At 34.8% G+C, this 14,347-nt stretch overlaps 1 protein-coding gene and 1 pseudogene across 1 annotated transcript in view; both read right to left on the bottom strand.

The window, feature by feature from the left end:
* Window positions 1–14,347, bottom strand: part of LOC144365023 (uncharacterized) — a 69,314-nt gene that overhangs the window by 36,566 nt on the left and 18,401 nt on the right. The gene's annotated exons all lie outside the window — the stretch shown is intronic.
* LOC144365022 (thyroid receptor-interacting protein 11 pseudogene) lies at window positions 11,141–14,253 on the bottom strand (annotated as a pseudogene).

Below are 14,347 nucleotides of genomic sequence, written 5' to 3'. Positions count from 1 at the left end.
CCAATCAAAAGACATAGGCTAGCAGATTGGATTTTAAAAAAAAGACTGAACAATATGCTGCCTACAGGATACTCATCTGATAAAAAATTACATACACAGACTGAAGAGAAAATGTTGGCAGAAATCATATCACTCACATGGACTGTGAAAGCAAGCAGGGGTTTCCATATTCATATCAAATAAAGTAGACTTCAAGCCAAGGTTAATCAAAATGGATAAAGATGGACATTACATACTGCTCAAGGGAACCATTTACCAACAAGACATAACAATCATAAACATATATGCCCCAAACAATGCTGCAGCTATGTTCATCAATCAAACTCTTCTCAAGTTCAAGAGTCAAATTGACCACAACACAATAATATGGGGCAAATTTAACACACCTCTCTCACCACTAAATAGATCTTCAAATGAAAGTTGAATAAAGAAACTATAGAACTCAATAACATAATCAATAACTTAGACTTAACTGACATTTATAGGATATTTCAACCTGAATCAAGCAGAAACACTTTATTCTCAGCAACACATGGATCCTTCTCTAAAATAGACCATATGCTATGCCAAAAAGCAACTCATACCAAATACAAAAAGTAGAGATACTACCTAGCATTTTTTCAGATCATAATGGTATGAAAATGGAAATCAACAACAAAATAAAAAGTAAAAATTACTCCAACACCTGGAGACTAAACAATATGCTACTGAATGAACAATGGGTTGCAGAAGACTTTAAGAAGTAGATTAAAAAATTCTTACAGGTAACTGAGAACATAGACACAACAAATCAAAGTATCTGGGACACTATGAAATCAATACTAAGAGGAAAATTCATTGTATGGAGTTCATTCCTTAAAAGACAAAAAAGTCAACAAATAGATGACTCCACAACAACATCTCAAAGCCATAGTAAAGAAGAACAAATCAGAAGCAAAAGCAGTAAAAGGCAAGAAATAATTAAAATTAGAGCTGAAAACAATGAAATCAAAACAAAAGAAACAATTGAAAAAATTGAGAAAACGAAAAGTTGGTTCTTTGAAAAAACAAATACAATTGACAGACCCATAGCCATGCTAAAGAATAGAAGGAAAGAGAGAACTCAAATTACCAGCATACATTATGAAAAGGTAATATTATAGAAGACTATAGAATTACAGAGGATAATTACAAATTATTTTGAATTCTTATACTCCAATAAAATAGAAAACATTGAAGTCATTGACAAATTTCTTAAGTCACACGATTTGCCCAGATTGAGTCAGGACGATATACACAATGTAAACAGATCAATATCAAATAAGGAAATAGAAGAAGCCATCAAGCTAACCAACCAAGAAAAGCACAGGACTGGATGGATACACAGTCAAGTTCAATTTCTACAAGACTTTTAAAGAAGGAATAATACAAATACTCTTCAATTTATTTCAAGAAATACAAAATGAGGCAGCACTTCCCAAGTCATTCTATGAGGCCAATATCACCCTGATCCCAAAACCAGGCAAAGACACATCAAAAAAAAAAAAAAAAAAAAAAAGAAAACTTCAAACCAATATCTCTAATGAACATAGATGCAAAAATTCTCAGTAAAATTCTGGCAAATCAAATACAAAAATGTATCAAAAAGATCGTGCACCATGATCAAGTGGGATTCATCCCAGGAATGCAAGTTTGGTTCAACATAAGGAAATCAATAAATGTAATTCATCACATAAATAGACTTAAAGAGAAGAATCATATGATTATCTCAATAGATGCAAAGCATTTGACAAAAATGCTTCATCCCTTCATGTTCAAAACACTAGAAAAACTAGGGATAACAGTAACATATCTCAACATCATAAAGGATATCTATGTTGAGCCTCAGGCCAACATCATTCTAAACAGAGAAATATTGAAGGAATTCCCTCTAAAAACTGGAACAAGACATAAATGTCCTCTTTCACCACTTTTACTTAACATAGTTCTTAAAACACTGGCCAGAGCAGTTAGACAGATGAAAGAAATCAAAGGGATAAGTATAGGAATAGAAGAAATTAAATTATCAATATTTGCTGATGGTATTCTATACCTAGAAGACCCAAAAAACTCCACCAGAAAACTTCTAGAACTAGTAAATGAATTCAGCAATGCAGCAGGATATAAAATCAATACACATAAATCAAAGGAATTTCTGTATATCAGTGACAAAGCCTCTGAGAAAAAACTGAGGAAAACTACCACATTCACAATAACCTCAAAATAAATAAGATACTTGGGAATCAACTTAATAAAGAGGTGAAAGATCTATACAATGAAAACCACAGAACCCTAAAGAGAGAACTCAGAGGAGACCTTAGAAGATGGAAAGATCTACCTTACTCATTTTAGGCAGAATTAATATTATCAAAATGACCATACTGCTAAAAGCATTATACAGATTTAATGCAATTCTGATCAAAATCCAAATGACATTAGTCATAGAAATAAAGCAATCATGAAGTTTATCAGGAAAAATAAGAGACTCAGAATAGCTAAAGCAATCCTAAGTAGGAAGAGCAAAGCAGGTGGCATTGCTATACCAGACCTGAAACTATCCTACAGAGCAATGATAACAAAAAGAGTATGGTATTGGCAACAAAACAGACTGGTAGACCAATGGTACAGAATAGAGGACACAGAGATTCACCCACAAAAACTACAATCATCTTATATTAGACAAAGGTGCCAAAATTGTGCACTGGAGAAAAGATAGCATCTTCAACAAATGGTGCTGGGAAAAGTGAAAATCAGTATGCAACAAAATGAAATTAAACCCCTATCTTTCACCATGCACAAAACTCACCTGAAAATGGATTAAGTACCTAGGAATGAAACCAAAGACTCTGCATCTAATAGAAGAAAAAGTAGGCCCTAATATTCATCATGTGGGATTAGGCTCCAACTTCCTTAATAAGATACTTATAGTGAAAGAATTAAAACCAAGAATCAATAAATGGGATGGAATCAAACTAAAAAGTTTCTTATCAGCAAAAGAAATAATCTTTGAGGTGAACAGAGAGCCTACATCCTGGGAGCAAATTTTTACCCCTCACACATCAGATAGAGCCCTAATCTCTAGAGCAAATAAAGAACTCAAAAAGCTAAGCACCAAAAAACCCCAAATAATCTAATCAACAAATGGGCCAAGAACATGAACAGACATTTCTCGAAAGAGGATTTACAATCAATCAACAAATATATGAAAAAAATGATCATCTTCTCTGGCAATAAGAGAAATACAAATCAAAACTACTCTATCATCTCAGTCCAGTCAGAATGGCAGCTATTATGAAGACAAACAACAATTAATGTTGGCAAGAATGTGGGGAAAAAGATACACTCATACACTGCTGGTGGGACTGCAAATTGGTGCAGCCAATATGGAAAGTACTATGAAGTTTCCTTGGAAATCTGGGAGTGGAACCACCATTGGACCTAACTATCCCTCTCCTCAGACTATACCCAAAGGATTTTAAAAACAGCATACTACAGGGAAACAGCCACATAAATGTTTATAACAGCACAATTCGCAATAGCTAAACTGTGGAGCTAATATAGATGCCTTTCAGTAAATGAATGGAGAACAAAATGTGGTATATACACACAATGAAATTTTACTCATCAATAAAAGAGAATAACATCGTGGCATTTGCTGGTAAATAGGTGGAGTTGGAGAAGATAATGCTAAGTGAAGTTAGCCAATACCAAATATAAACAAATGTTTTCTCTGACTCATAGTGGGGTTGGGAGGGGAACATGGGAGGAATAGAAAAATTCTAGATAGCAAAGAGGGGAGGGAGGAAAAGGGAGGGGACAGGGGATTAGGAAGGATGGTGGAATGTGATAGACATCATTATCCAATGTACTTGTATGAAGTACAAGTACTTGTGCTATAGGTGTCTTATTAAGGAACTTAGGACCTGACCCCACATGATGGAGATTAGGGGCAACTTTTTCTTCTATTAGATGCAGAGTCTCTGGTTTGATTCCCAGCACCATTTGTTGAAGATGATATTCTTTCTCAAGTGCATGCACCTTTGTCTAATATAAGGTAGTTGTAATTTTGTGGGTTGGTCTCTGTGTCTCTATTCTGTACCATTGGTCTACCAGACTGTTGTGGTGCCAGTATCATGCTGTTTTTGTTACTATTACTCTGTAGTATAGTTTAAGGTCTGGTATAGCAATACCACCTGTTTCACTCTTCCTGCTTAAAATTGCTTTAACTATTCTGGTTCTCTTATTTTTCCAGATGAATTTCATGATTGCCTTTTCTATGAGGAATTCCATTGGGATTTTTATCAGAATTGCATTGAACCTGTATAGTGCTTTTGGTTGTATGGTCATTTTATTAATATTCTGCCTATCCATAAGAAAGGTATATCTTTCCATCTTCTAAGGTCTTCTTTTTTTTAAAGAGAGAGTGAGAGAGGGGAGAGAGGGGGAGAGAGAGAGAGAGAAAGAGAGAGAGAGAGAGAGAGAGAGAGAGAATTTTTAATATTTATTTTTTAGTTCTCGGCGGACACAACATCTTTGTTGGTATGTGGTGCTGAGGATCGAACCCGGGCGCATGCCAGGCGAGTGCACCTACCGCTTGAGCCACATCCCCAGCCCACTAAGGTCTTCTTCTATTTCTCTCTTTAGGGTTCTATAGATTTCATTGTAAAGATCTTTCACCTTTTTTGTTAAGTTAATTCCCAAGTATTATATTTATTTATTTTTTTGAGGATATTGTGAATGGGGTAGTTTTCCTCATTTCCTTTTCAGAGGATTTGTCACTGATAGACAGAAATAGCTCTGATTTATGGGTGTTGATTTTATTTCCTGCTACATTGCTGAATTCATTTAGTAGTTCTAGAAGTTTCTTGGTAGAGTTTTTTGGCCATATTATCTTAGGTCTCTGTAGGTTTTCCTCCAAAATACACAAGTTTGAACAATAGAGCATTCTGGAACTCTGTGTACCTCTATAATGTGTTTCTGTTCTTGACAAATTATCCACTCTATGGTACTCTGTTAAAGAAGCACAAATGGACTAAGATATGTCTCTTTAATCACTGTGTGAAACTTTTATTAAAAAATTCAATTTTGCATATGTATGAACAAAAGACCAAACTTTAGTATTATTTTTAAATTCATATTCCTTAAACTGAGGATAGAGATCAGTGGGAAGGAGCAAGATTTGAAACAATTTCTGGAAATCTTATCAGTAACAAACAATGTTACTAATCACAACCTTGATATCAACAGAGCAGAGAAAGGGGAGTTCTTTTCCTACCTCTCTGGGCAGAAACATAAAAGAAGGTGGGTGCAGTTAAGAAACATACCCCTAAAAACAGACCACCAGGGCTGGGAATGTGGCTCAGTGATAGAGCACTTACCCAGTATGTGCAATGCCCCTAGGTTTGATCCCTGGCAGCACACACAAGTGTGACATAGCAGACAACTTTTCCACAAAGAATATTACATAAAAAATAAATGTAAATAAAGTCATTTAACTTCTGTGATTCAACTCCATCCTTGAGGAGAAGCTACATACCTGTGGGTCCCATCATCTTTTCCTAGCCCCTAAAGGCAACTGCTAAAGCTCTGATTACTATGACTTCTGCTATTTACTCCTATATTTTGAAATAATATTTTATTTATTTATTTATTTATTATTATTATTACTATTATTGTTGTTATTAGCTTAAAGTACTGAGGATTGAATCTAGGGGTATTCTAATAGTGTGCTATATCCCCATCTCTTTTATTTATTTGTTTTATTTTGAGATAAGGTTGCTTTGGGTGACCCTGAACTTCAACCTTTCTGCCTTGTCCTCCTGAAGGGATAGGTATGCACCACCACACCTGGTTTATGTTATCTTTACTTTTCAGACATAATCTGTTGACTTCCTACTACGAAAGGTAAGGATTATTTTACCTTTTTCACCTCAAATACATACCATTTTTCTTCCTCTCATCTTCCTAATAGAGTGGTATCATAAACAACAAAGATTAATTCTTTAACTTGTTACTACATAGGTATGATAGTATGCTTCAGTGTGTAAAGAAATGTGTAATTATATACTACTATATATTTCCATTAAAATAATACACATTACTATATAATTAATATACTATTATATATATTACTATTGCATACTTTACTTTTTAATTTTCCCCACTAATCAATGTACTATTTAAGGACTCTTAATTCATAACTCTATTTTATGTATCTCTAATTGTTCCACAATTCTTCCCCAAATTTGTGAGCTCTTCTCATGTCACTAGTTGATCACATTACTAGTTCCTTTCTATTGTTAAGAAAGACATCCAAGTGGGCACCATGTCACACTCCTATAATCCCAGGGACTTGGGAGGCTGAGGGGGGAGGATGGCAAATTTGAGGAAAGCCTCAGAAACCTAGAAAAGCCCTAAGCAACTTAGCAAGACTCTGTCTCAAAATGAATGAATGAATGAATGAATGAATGAATGAATGAGTGAAAAGGCTGGCTAAAGATGTAACTCAGTGATATCAAACCCCTGGATTCAGTCCCCATACCGGGAAAAAATAAGGTATCTACTCTTCTAGACCATGTGTCTTCCCTTTTCATTTTAGAGAGGTTGTTTCCAGGCCCCCTGCACAGCTAGGACACTCTTTCCCTATCTTACTGGGAATTAATTACATTTACCTCTTTCATGGTTAAACCACTCTTTGTACCCAAGTCTTCCTCTTTGTTGGCTACATCCTCTTATTGTAGGGTGAGTTGATTTCTGAGAAAGAATGCAAGTTTTCTTTTTTCTTTTTAGACTTGCACATCGGACAGTGTTTTTACAATATTTCCTACCTGCACATATCACTAACAGTGCAGCTAGATATAAACTCTAGGTTGGAAATGACTTTCCCTTTGGTATCTAATGCTGCCAAGAAGGCCAGTGCCATTAGGACTTTCTTGTTTTAAATATATTTTTGGTTGTACATGAACACAACATATTTATTTATCTTTATGTGGTGCTGAGATTTGAACCCAGTACCTCATGCATGCAAGGCAAGTGATCTACAACTGAGCTACAACCCCAGTACTCCCATCTTACTCCCATTAGGGTTTGAGATATGACAGTATGGAATTTTCTACCATATATTATATGAACTGTTTTCCACTGTCTACAACTTTGAAGATTTCATCATTGCTTCATTATCTATGAGGCTCTAAAATTTCAGGTGGTATATTTTCACATTTTTACACTAATACCTGTTGTTCCACGAAATTTTCTTAAATTACTTTTTGTGTGCTTTTCTGCCCTCTTGTTTTCTTCCTAGAGTTCATATTAGATAAAACTTTCCATCTTCTTTTTTTCTATTTTAACTTTCTTTGGGTTTTGGAAGTGTTCTCTAATATCCAGTACATTATATACACTTTTCTTAAATTTCTATCACTTTTTAATTTTCTATAGATCTTCCTTTTTAGGATTTCCTATGTTAAAATATTATCCGTTTTCAGTTTTTGATTGTAATATATTTTCTTACCTCTCTGAGAATATCAATTGTTCTTTTGTGAAATGTTTATCTACTATCTGTACCACCCCTATATTTCAAAGTTCTTTTTTTCTGTTTGATTCTATCCACTGTGTAAGAAAGTTACTCACTAATATTTAAAAATTACTTGTTAAAAAAAGTGGCTTTTTTGCACGAGGGGAGGGCTGGTGAACAGGCAAGTCTTTGTAAAGTTTTAGGGAAATAACTTGATGGCATCCTTACCCAAAGTACACATATGAAGATGTGAATTGGTGTGAACATACTTTGCATACAACAAGAAAATAAGAAGATATTCTACTTATATCAAAATAGAAAAAAAGAAAATTTAAAAAATGGTTACTTTCTGCTCCATCTTTCTAAAGATTTTGCCCTGTGTATCTGAAACTTGCCAGATGACATAATCTCTAAGAATGTTATTTACATCATATTTAAACTATGTTTTTCAAAAGAACTCATGGGAACTCTTCCTAGAATGTCCAGTTACCTGTACATATTGCCAATTAATGAATGCATTTTCTCTTGCTAATTATTTAGTTTGTTGTATGCTCTCTGTGGACACAGCTAGAAAGATAAATGAAAATTATTCCCTAACAGTGATAAAAGGTAATTAAAGGGTTGCTTAATTTTCCATTGCCTGCAGGAAAAATCTCATGACCTTGATGATAGATTAATCTCCCTCCTTTTCTCTAGCTTTTCTATACAGCCCTCCTAGTGTAACTAACCACACTGAGCTGCTTTCTATGATCCCCAAACTATTATAATTTTAATTCCATTGCAATTCATTTCACGTTTCTTCTCCCTTAAAAAAAAAACATATTCTTGTCTTGGGCACATCACTGTTCAAAAAGAATTTTGCTAATTTCCTGCCAAGAAGTGTATATGTTATATGTGTATACAGACACACACACACACACACACACACACACACACACACACACACAGATGCCAGCTACCTTGATTCCAAGTAAGGATATGGATATAAGAAAGGAGGCCCCTACACATGAACCCAGTAGCATCATCTCATTTGAAGAAAGACTGCTCTCCAATTCTTTGCTCAAACCAAGCTACCAGTTCAAGAAGAACCCTGCACACCTACAACTGGTACAACGCTAGGTAACTACATTTCCCAGAGAGAGCATGACATCATCTAGTCTATGTTCTCAGTCCTCCCTTCCCTTTTCTTTCTTTCACCTCTCTCTTCCTATTCACATTCCATTTTCTTGTTTCTCAAAATCCTCACTCTTAGGTAACTGTCATCATTCTCCTCAGGCAGTTGGTTGATAAAGACTTAATTAAGCCAGTGGCTTGCTGGAGCCAAACTGTACCAGCTTGTGAGAGATAACTGCTCAATATTTAGGAATTTTACAAGCAAAGTTTCAACTTTTGGTAGCTAGTAATCAGCCTTGGAAGAAATGCTTATACCAGGAAATTGGCATTGTTAACACTCCCTACTGGCCTGTGAGGAGCTGGTTTCTGCACACCACTGGGTATTACACTGCCCAGGGGATCTTGCAGTCTTAGTGGGTACTCCTGAAAACCTTAAAGATTCACAATGAACTTCCATTTCTGAGATTTCTCTAACAGGAAATATTTTACGTATTTTGATTATCATGTGTAAAGAAAGAAAAAGTTAAAACTGAGAGAAAATTTTTTAAAAAGAAAAAAGAAAGAAAAGCTTACATATATTTATAGCTACACGTATTTTGTCTTCTATTTTTGATTTTTGTATATTAAGAAAAAAGACAAATCAAAAGTTTCCAACCCAAGCTAGGTAAAATTGGAGAAGAGAAAAAAGCAGGCAATACAGCAAATATCTTTCTGACACCTGCGGCTTCCAAAACCACTAAGAACACTCATTGAAATTGATTGTATGAAAATTTATATTAAATTATGTAATGAATATTAAATAATCTGATTTATGTTAAATTTTATTTAAATTAAATTAATTTCTTTACATTTTATTAAATTAATTTAAATCAAATTTAATAAATTTTTAAATATAAATTGTTATAATTTAATATGAATTAATTTTATTAAATTAAAAATAATACTAATTAAATTTTAAGTGCTACATCAAAAAATAAATTTAAATTAAATGTAATAAAACTAACATAAAATAATAAAATAAATTTAAATTAAATGTGATAAAATTAAATTATATTTAAATTACAATATAATTTATATTTAAAAATTGATTTCATATTAAAGTTTGTTAAATTAATTTTAATAAAGAATGTCCTTTAATGGTTCTAAAACTACAGGTTTCAGAGAAGCAATTGCCACATAATCTGCTTTCTCTCTTCTCCGACTTTGCCCAACTCAAGCTAGAAACTCGATTCATCTTTTATCTTAATTTACAAAAATAACAAAGATTAATTTTATATATTCTTTTTGTTAACCCAGAGAAGCATTTAGATAAACAGTCCATATTTTAATGATACATTCTTATGAATTGACTTTTCATTGGAAATGATTGATGTAATAAGTCTTTTGGTTTGACTCAAACTTAATGTGTAGAAAATATTTTCCTTATGAACATATTTAACTCCTAGAAAATTGAGTTTAACCTGAAGTGACTTCTTAGACAATTAAAAATAGTTAAATGGATAGGTTCATAGTATTTTGATTAAAAGAATCTTAGAATTAATCCACTAAATTTTTCATTTGGGCCCTACAACTGTAATTTTCTTTTAGTAGTTGTACAATGTTTTCCTTGATAAAGAATTCACAACTTCTTGCTACATCATACTCTAACTTTGGAGATATATCTTTATCATATGGGTTGGATTTTTCTTTTCCGTCATTTAAATGTATCATTTTTATTTTAATATAATTAAATTTAACAAATATTATAAAAAAGAGGTTGAGCTGTATAGTTCACTGATACTGCTCTGATTCACAATCAAAGTATTTAAGAATTGAATACTGCATAGAGTTACCTCATAACATCAGAACAAATTTTAATAAACGAAAAGTGCTACAGCAAACAAAGAATCAAACAATTTTAAGTGTTACATGAAAACAAAAACAAAAACAAAAAACTTCATAGCTCTATACATCAGGGTTTTTTTCTTTATCTTTTTTCTAAAAATATATGACTTTTTTCCAAAAGGGAAAAAGTACCTTGAGTTTATGGATTCTGTAAAGTACTAAATTATCTCTGGCTTGAATATTATCTATTGCCTACAAAGGTCCTTTAGTACAACTCTAGGGCTGTTGTCAAGGGGTATTGGCAATAGTGTACAGTTCAAATGAAGATGCCCAGGTCCACCAGGCCCAACCAAGTCCAGCTGGGTTAATAAGAGTCACAGCTTCCAAATGGGGAGCCAAGAATGGCTGAATTCTGTTCCATATTTACAACTTCCTGGTACTTTTACACCTGGCTTTCTCCTTCCTAAAGGTGAGTCTAAAAGTTTCATGGTATGATCAAAAATTTTTCTTTGTAGAATAGCTGGATAAGATTCTCTTTCTAGAAATTGAACCAAAAGTCCTGAAAAAGAACTTTTAAGCCTAGTTTGCTCAGCTAGTCTCAAAGGTATGTTGGGGTCACTTTTGGATCTTCCCATTCAAAATGTAAATCCTTGTTCTCTTTTCCATAATGCAGGTCTAGAGTTGCTGGTGGACGTCAAGGACATCCTAGGAGTATCAAACTAGAGACATTCTAGCATGAAGAGCTCTTCTCTCCATGTCTTTCTGCTGGATAATTTGAGTGAGTTTCTCAAGCTCATCTTTCGACAGCTGATCTATCTGTCTGGTTAAAGACATATTCTTTGAATTCTGAAGTTTAATCTCAAGTATTCGTTCTTTGACTCTTTTCACAAAATTTTCCATTTTGGTTTTACAGATGGCATGGTTTTCACTCCCATTTTCTCTATTAAGGCTTTTCACTTTTGTTTCTGGAAAACTATCAGCATTCTCTGTTTGAATATCCTGTCTCTCTTCATGCCCCTGGGCTTTTATTTGTTCAATGGTTTTCTGCAAATTCTTAATTTCCTTGTCTTTTTGAAAAAACAGTTGAGTATGTGCAGCCTTCATCTGCTCATACTGGTATTTAAATTTATCCATTTCCTCCTTCTGCTCCTGTAGTGAATAAAGTAGTTGCGTGTGACTCTGGTTTTGATCTTCAATGACCTTTTGATGATGTGTAACTTCCTCTTCCAGATGATTCTTGATGATATTCAGTTGAGAGACCTCAGATTCTAGTTCTGTGATACTATCAAGGGTTTTAGGCTCAGCCACAGCTACAACTCGATTCTGCTGTTCCCTAATTCTTTCCAATTCTTCTTGCAGATGAGTGTTTTCTTCTTTCATGGAGCTGAAACTTCTGTCTTTTGCCTCTATGGTCTGCCTTAAAGTTTCATTTTGTTTTAAGGCCTGAGAACTCTTATCTAAATCCTTTTGCAGTGCTGAATTTTCTTGTTTGAGTTGGTCAATAAAAACTTCTTTCTCATTTATAAGTTGCATCAATTGCTTCTCTTCTTCTAAATGAGATGCCAACATTTCCTTAGTTTCTTTCTGATCAGTAGCCATTTGCTCAATATTCTTTTTGAGTCCTGCTATTTCAAAGTCTTTCTCTTGACTGAGTTGCACTACACGCTCCTGTTCCAGCTGTAAGGCAGAGGTATTCCAATTACATACATTTGAGAGTTCCTGAATTGTCTGCCTGTAACTGTTTGCTTCTTCCAACAGTCTCTTTTTGGCCTGACACAGTTCTACTTCTATCTGTACTTTCTCTCTTTTCAGCGTCTCCATAATAGTGTCTTTTTCTAGAGAAATTTGGTTGTTACCAGCAATAGATTCTTCCAACTGATGCCTTATATCTTCACATGCTGAAATCAACTTCTCATTTTCCATTTTGAAATCAGAAGCAACTTTTTTTAAATTTTCATTGAGCTGTTCTACTTCTGCAAGATTTTGCTTCAAGTTTGTAATTTCGACTTCCCTTTCTTTAAGCAAGTCATCCTTAAAATTTCTGTTAGAGTCTTCATTAACAGCATGTCTTAACTTGTTCCGAACTGTACATAATTCCTCCTCCTTTTGGCTAATATGATCCTTAAGTTCCAGGTTTTCCTGCTGGATGTTTAAACTACTTTTCTGTGACTGACTTAGCTGACCTACTAAATCTTTGACTTTATCTTCAAGCTTCTGCTTGGTTAAATGCAAATCACGGAGGTTCAGTGCACTCTCAGTTAACTTTTCTTTCTGTACATGCAACTCTTTAGTCATGTCCATATTATCCTCCTCAAGTTGTTGAACTCTCTCTTTTTCATCCTCTAGATCTTGTTTCAACTTCTTGATTAGACCATCTCCTTCATTTTGCTGTTTTGATAGCTTATCTATTGTCAAATTCATGTGCTTTGTATCTTCCTGGTGCTCGTTTTTCAGTTCTTCTAACTGAGCTATCAGCATTTCCTTTTCATTAATACTCTCATTCAGTTCTTGCTCCTTAGCCTCCAAGTTCAGTGTTAACTCATGTATTTGTACATTTAAATTCATGTCATTTGAAGCCTTACTTTTAAGGACTTCACATTCCCAGCTAAGTTTGCAAAGTGATATCTGAAGTTCTTCCTTTTCTTGACTTAATAATGACTTCTCTTGTTCTAAAACTTGCACGTGCATTTGAAGTTTCAGATTGTCTTCAGCAAGACTGGTATCCTGCCTTAAACTACTCAGTTTCATTCTTTCATTATGAGTATCAGACAGGGCTTGTGGTAGTCTGAACACTTCTCCCACTGATGAACTCTGTGGAGGAATTGTTCCCTTTTCTGCCACAGGATCACTCTCCTCCATCACAGAAGGCTGCAATTTACTGCATTCCAGTTTCAAGTTTTCACACTCTTCAGTTATTTGTTGCTTTTCTACACTGATATGCTCTTTTTCTCCCTTCAGGACATCTCTGTCGTGTTCTGCAGAAGATAATTTTTTCTTTATGTCTTTTATTGTATCCTCAAGTTCTCTGATTCTTTTTATGGACTCTAGTTTTTCACTTTGTAGAACCTGAATCATGTTTTGCATCTCCCAGACATGAGACTCATCACTTACTGTAACTCTTGAGTCACCTTGGTGTAACAGCTTTTCAAGTTCTGCAATCCGTCCTTCATAGTCATTTGACTCTTGTTGATGCTGGTGATTTAACTCCGCCAATTTCTGTTGATGTGCATTCTGCAAAATGGACATTTCATGTTGGTGATGATCTATGTCTTGACTGCGGTTTTGTTCCAGGACCTTAATAGTATGTTGTAGTTTGCAGATTTCACTGAGTCCATAACCAAATGAACAAGGTGCTTTGGTTGCTGGTACACCACCCACTCCTGAAGGTACTGATTGAGCAGCTGAGTGCGCGCTCAACAACTGCTTCTGTACTGCCATCTGCCTTGCTTGAAAATGGCTGATTTCTACCTGTTTCTGTTGCAGCTGATTTTCGTAACTTGTAGACTGAAGGTTTATTTGAAACTGTGATGCTTCATCCTTTCTTTCCAGATCAGTACAATACTTTTCAAGTCTTGTATTCTCGGATCTCCACCTTGATTCTGTGGCTTCAATTTTCTTTCTCCGACAACGAAGTGAACCGGCTTCCACAGCTTTGGAGACCTCCACAGGCATATCTATAGTGCAGCTGGAGACTTGGCCAGTGGGGGAAGCCAAGCTGCCTCCCTCCTGACCCAAGGACTGGCCCAAGCCGAAGCCTAGGCCTCTAAACCACGAAGACATTGCTAGAGCTTCAGAGAGCCCTCATCTCTGCTCCAAAAACCACTGTATGGCCAACCACCTTCCAGCTGAATGTCCTGGAACTTTGTTGAGGTCAATTATGAC

This window comes from Ictidomys tridecemlineatus, chromosome 6, assembly GCF_052094955.1.
Source record: "Ictidomys tridecemlineatus isolate mIctTri1 chromosome 6, mIctTri1.hap1, whole genome shotgun sequence".
In the NCBI taxonomy this organism is placed as follows: domain Eukaryota; kingdom Metazoa; phylum Chordata; class Mammalia; order Rodentia; family Sciuridae; genus Ictidomys; species Ictidomys tridecemlineatus.
Note: the sequence above shows the minus strand (reverse complement) of the source record. Positions and strands in the feature narration are given on the sequence as shown.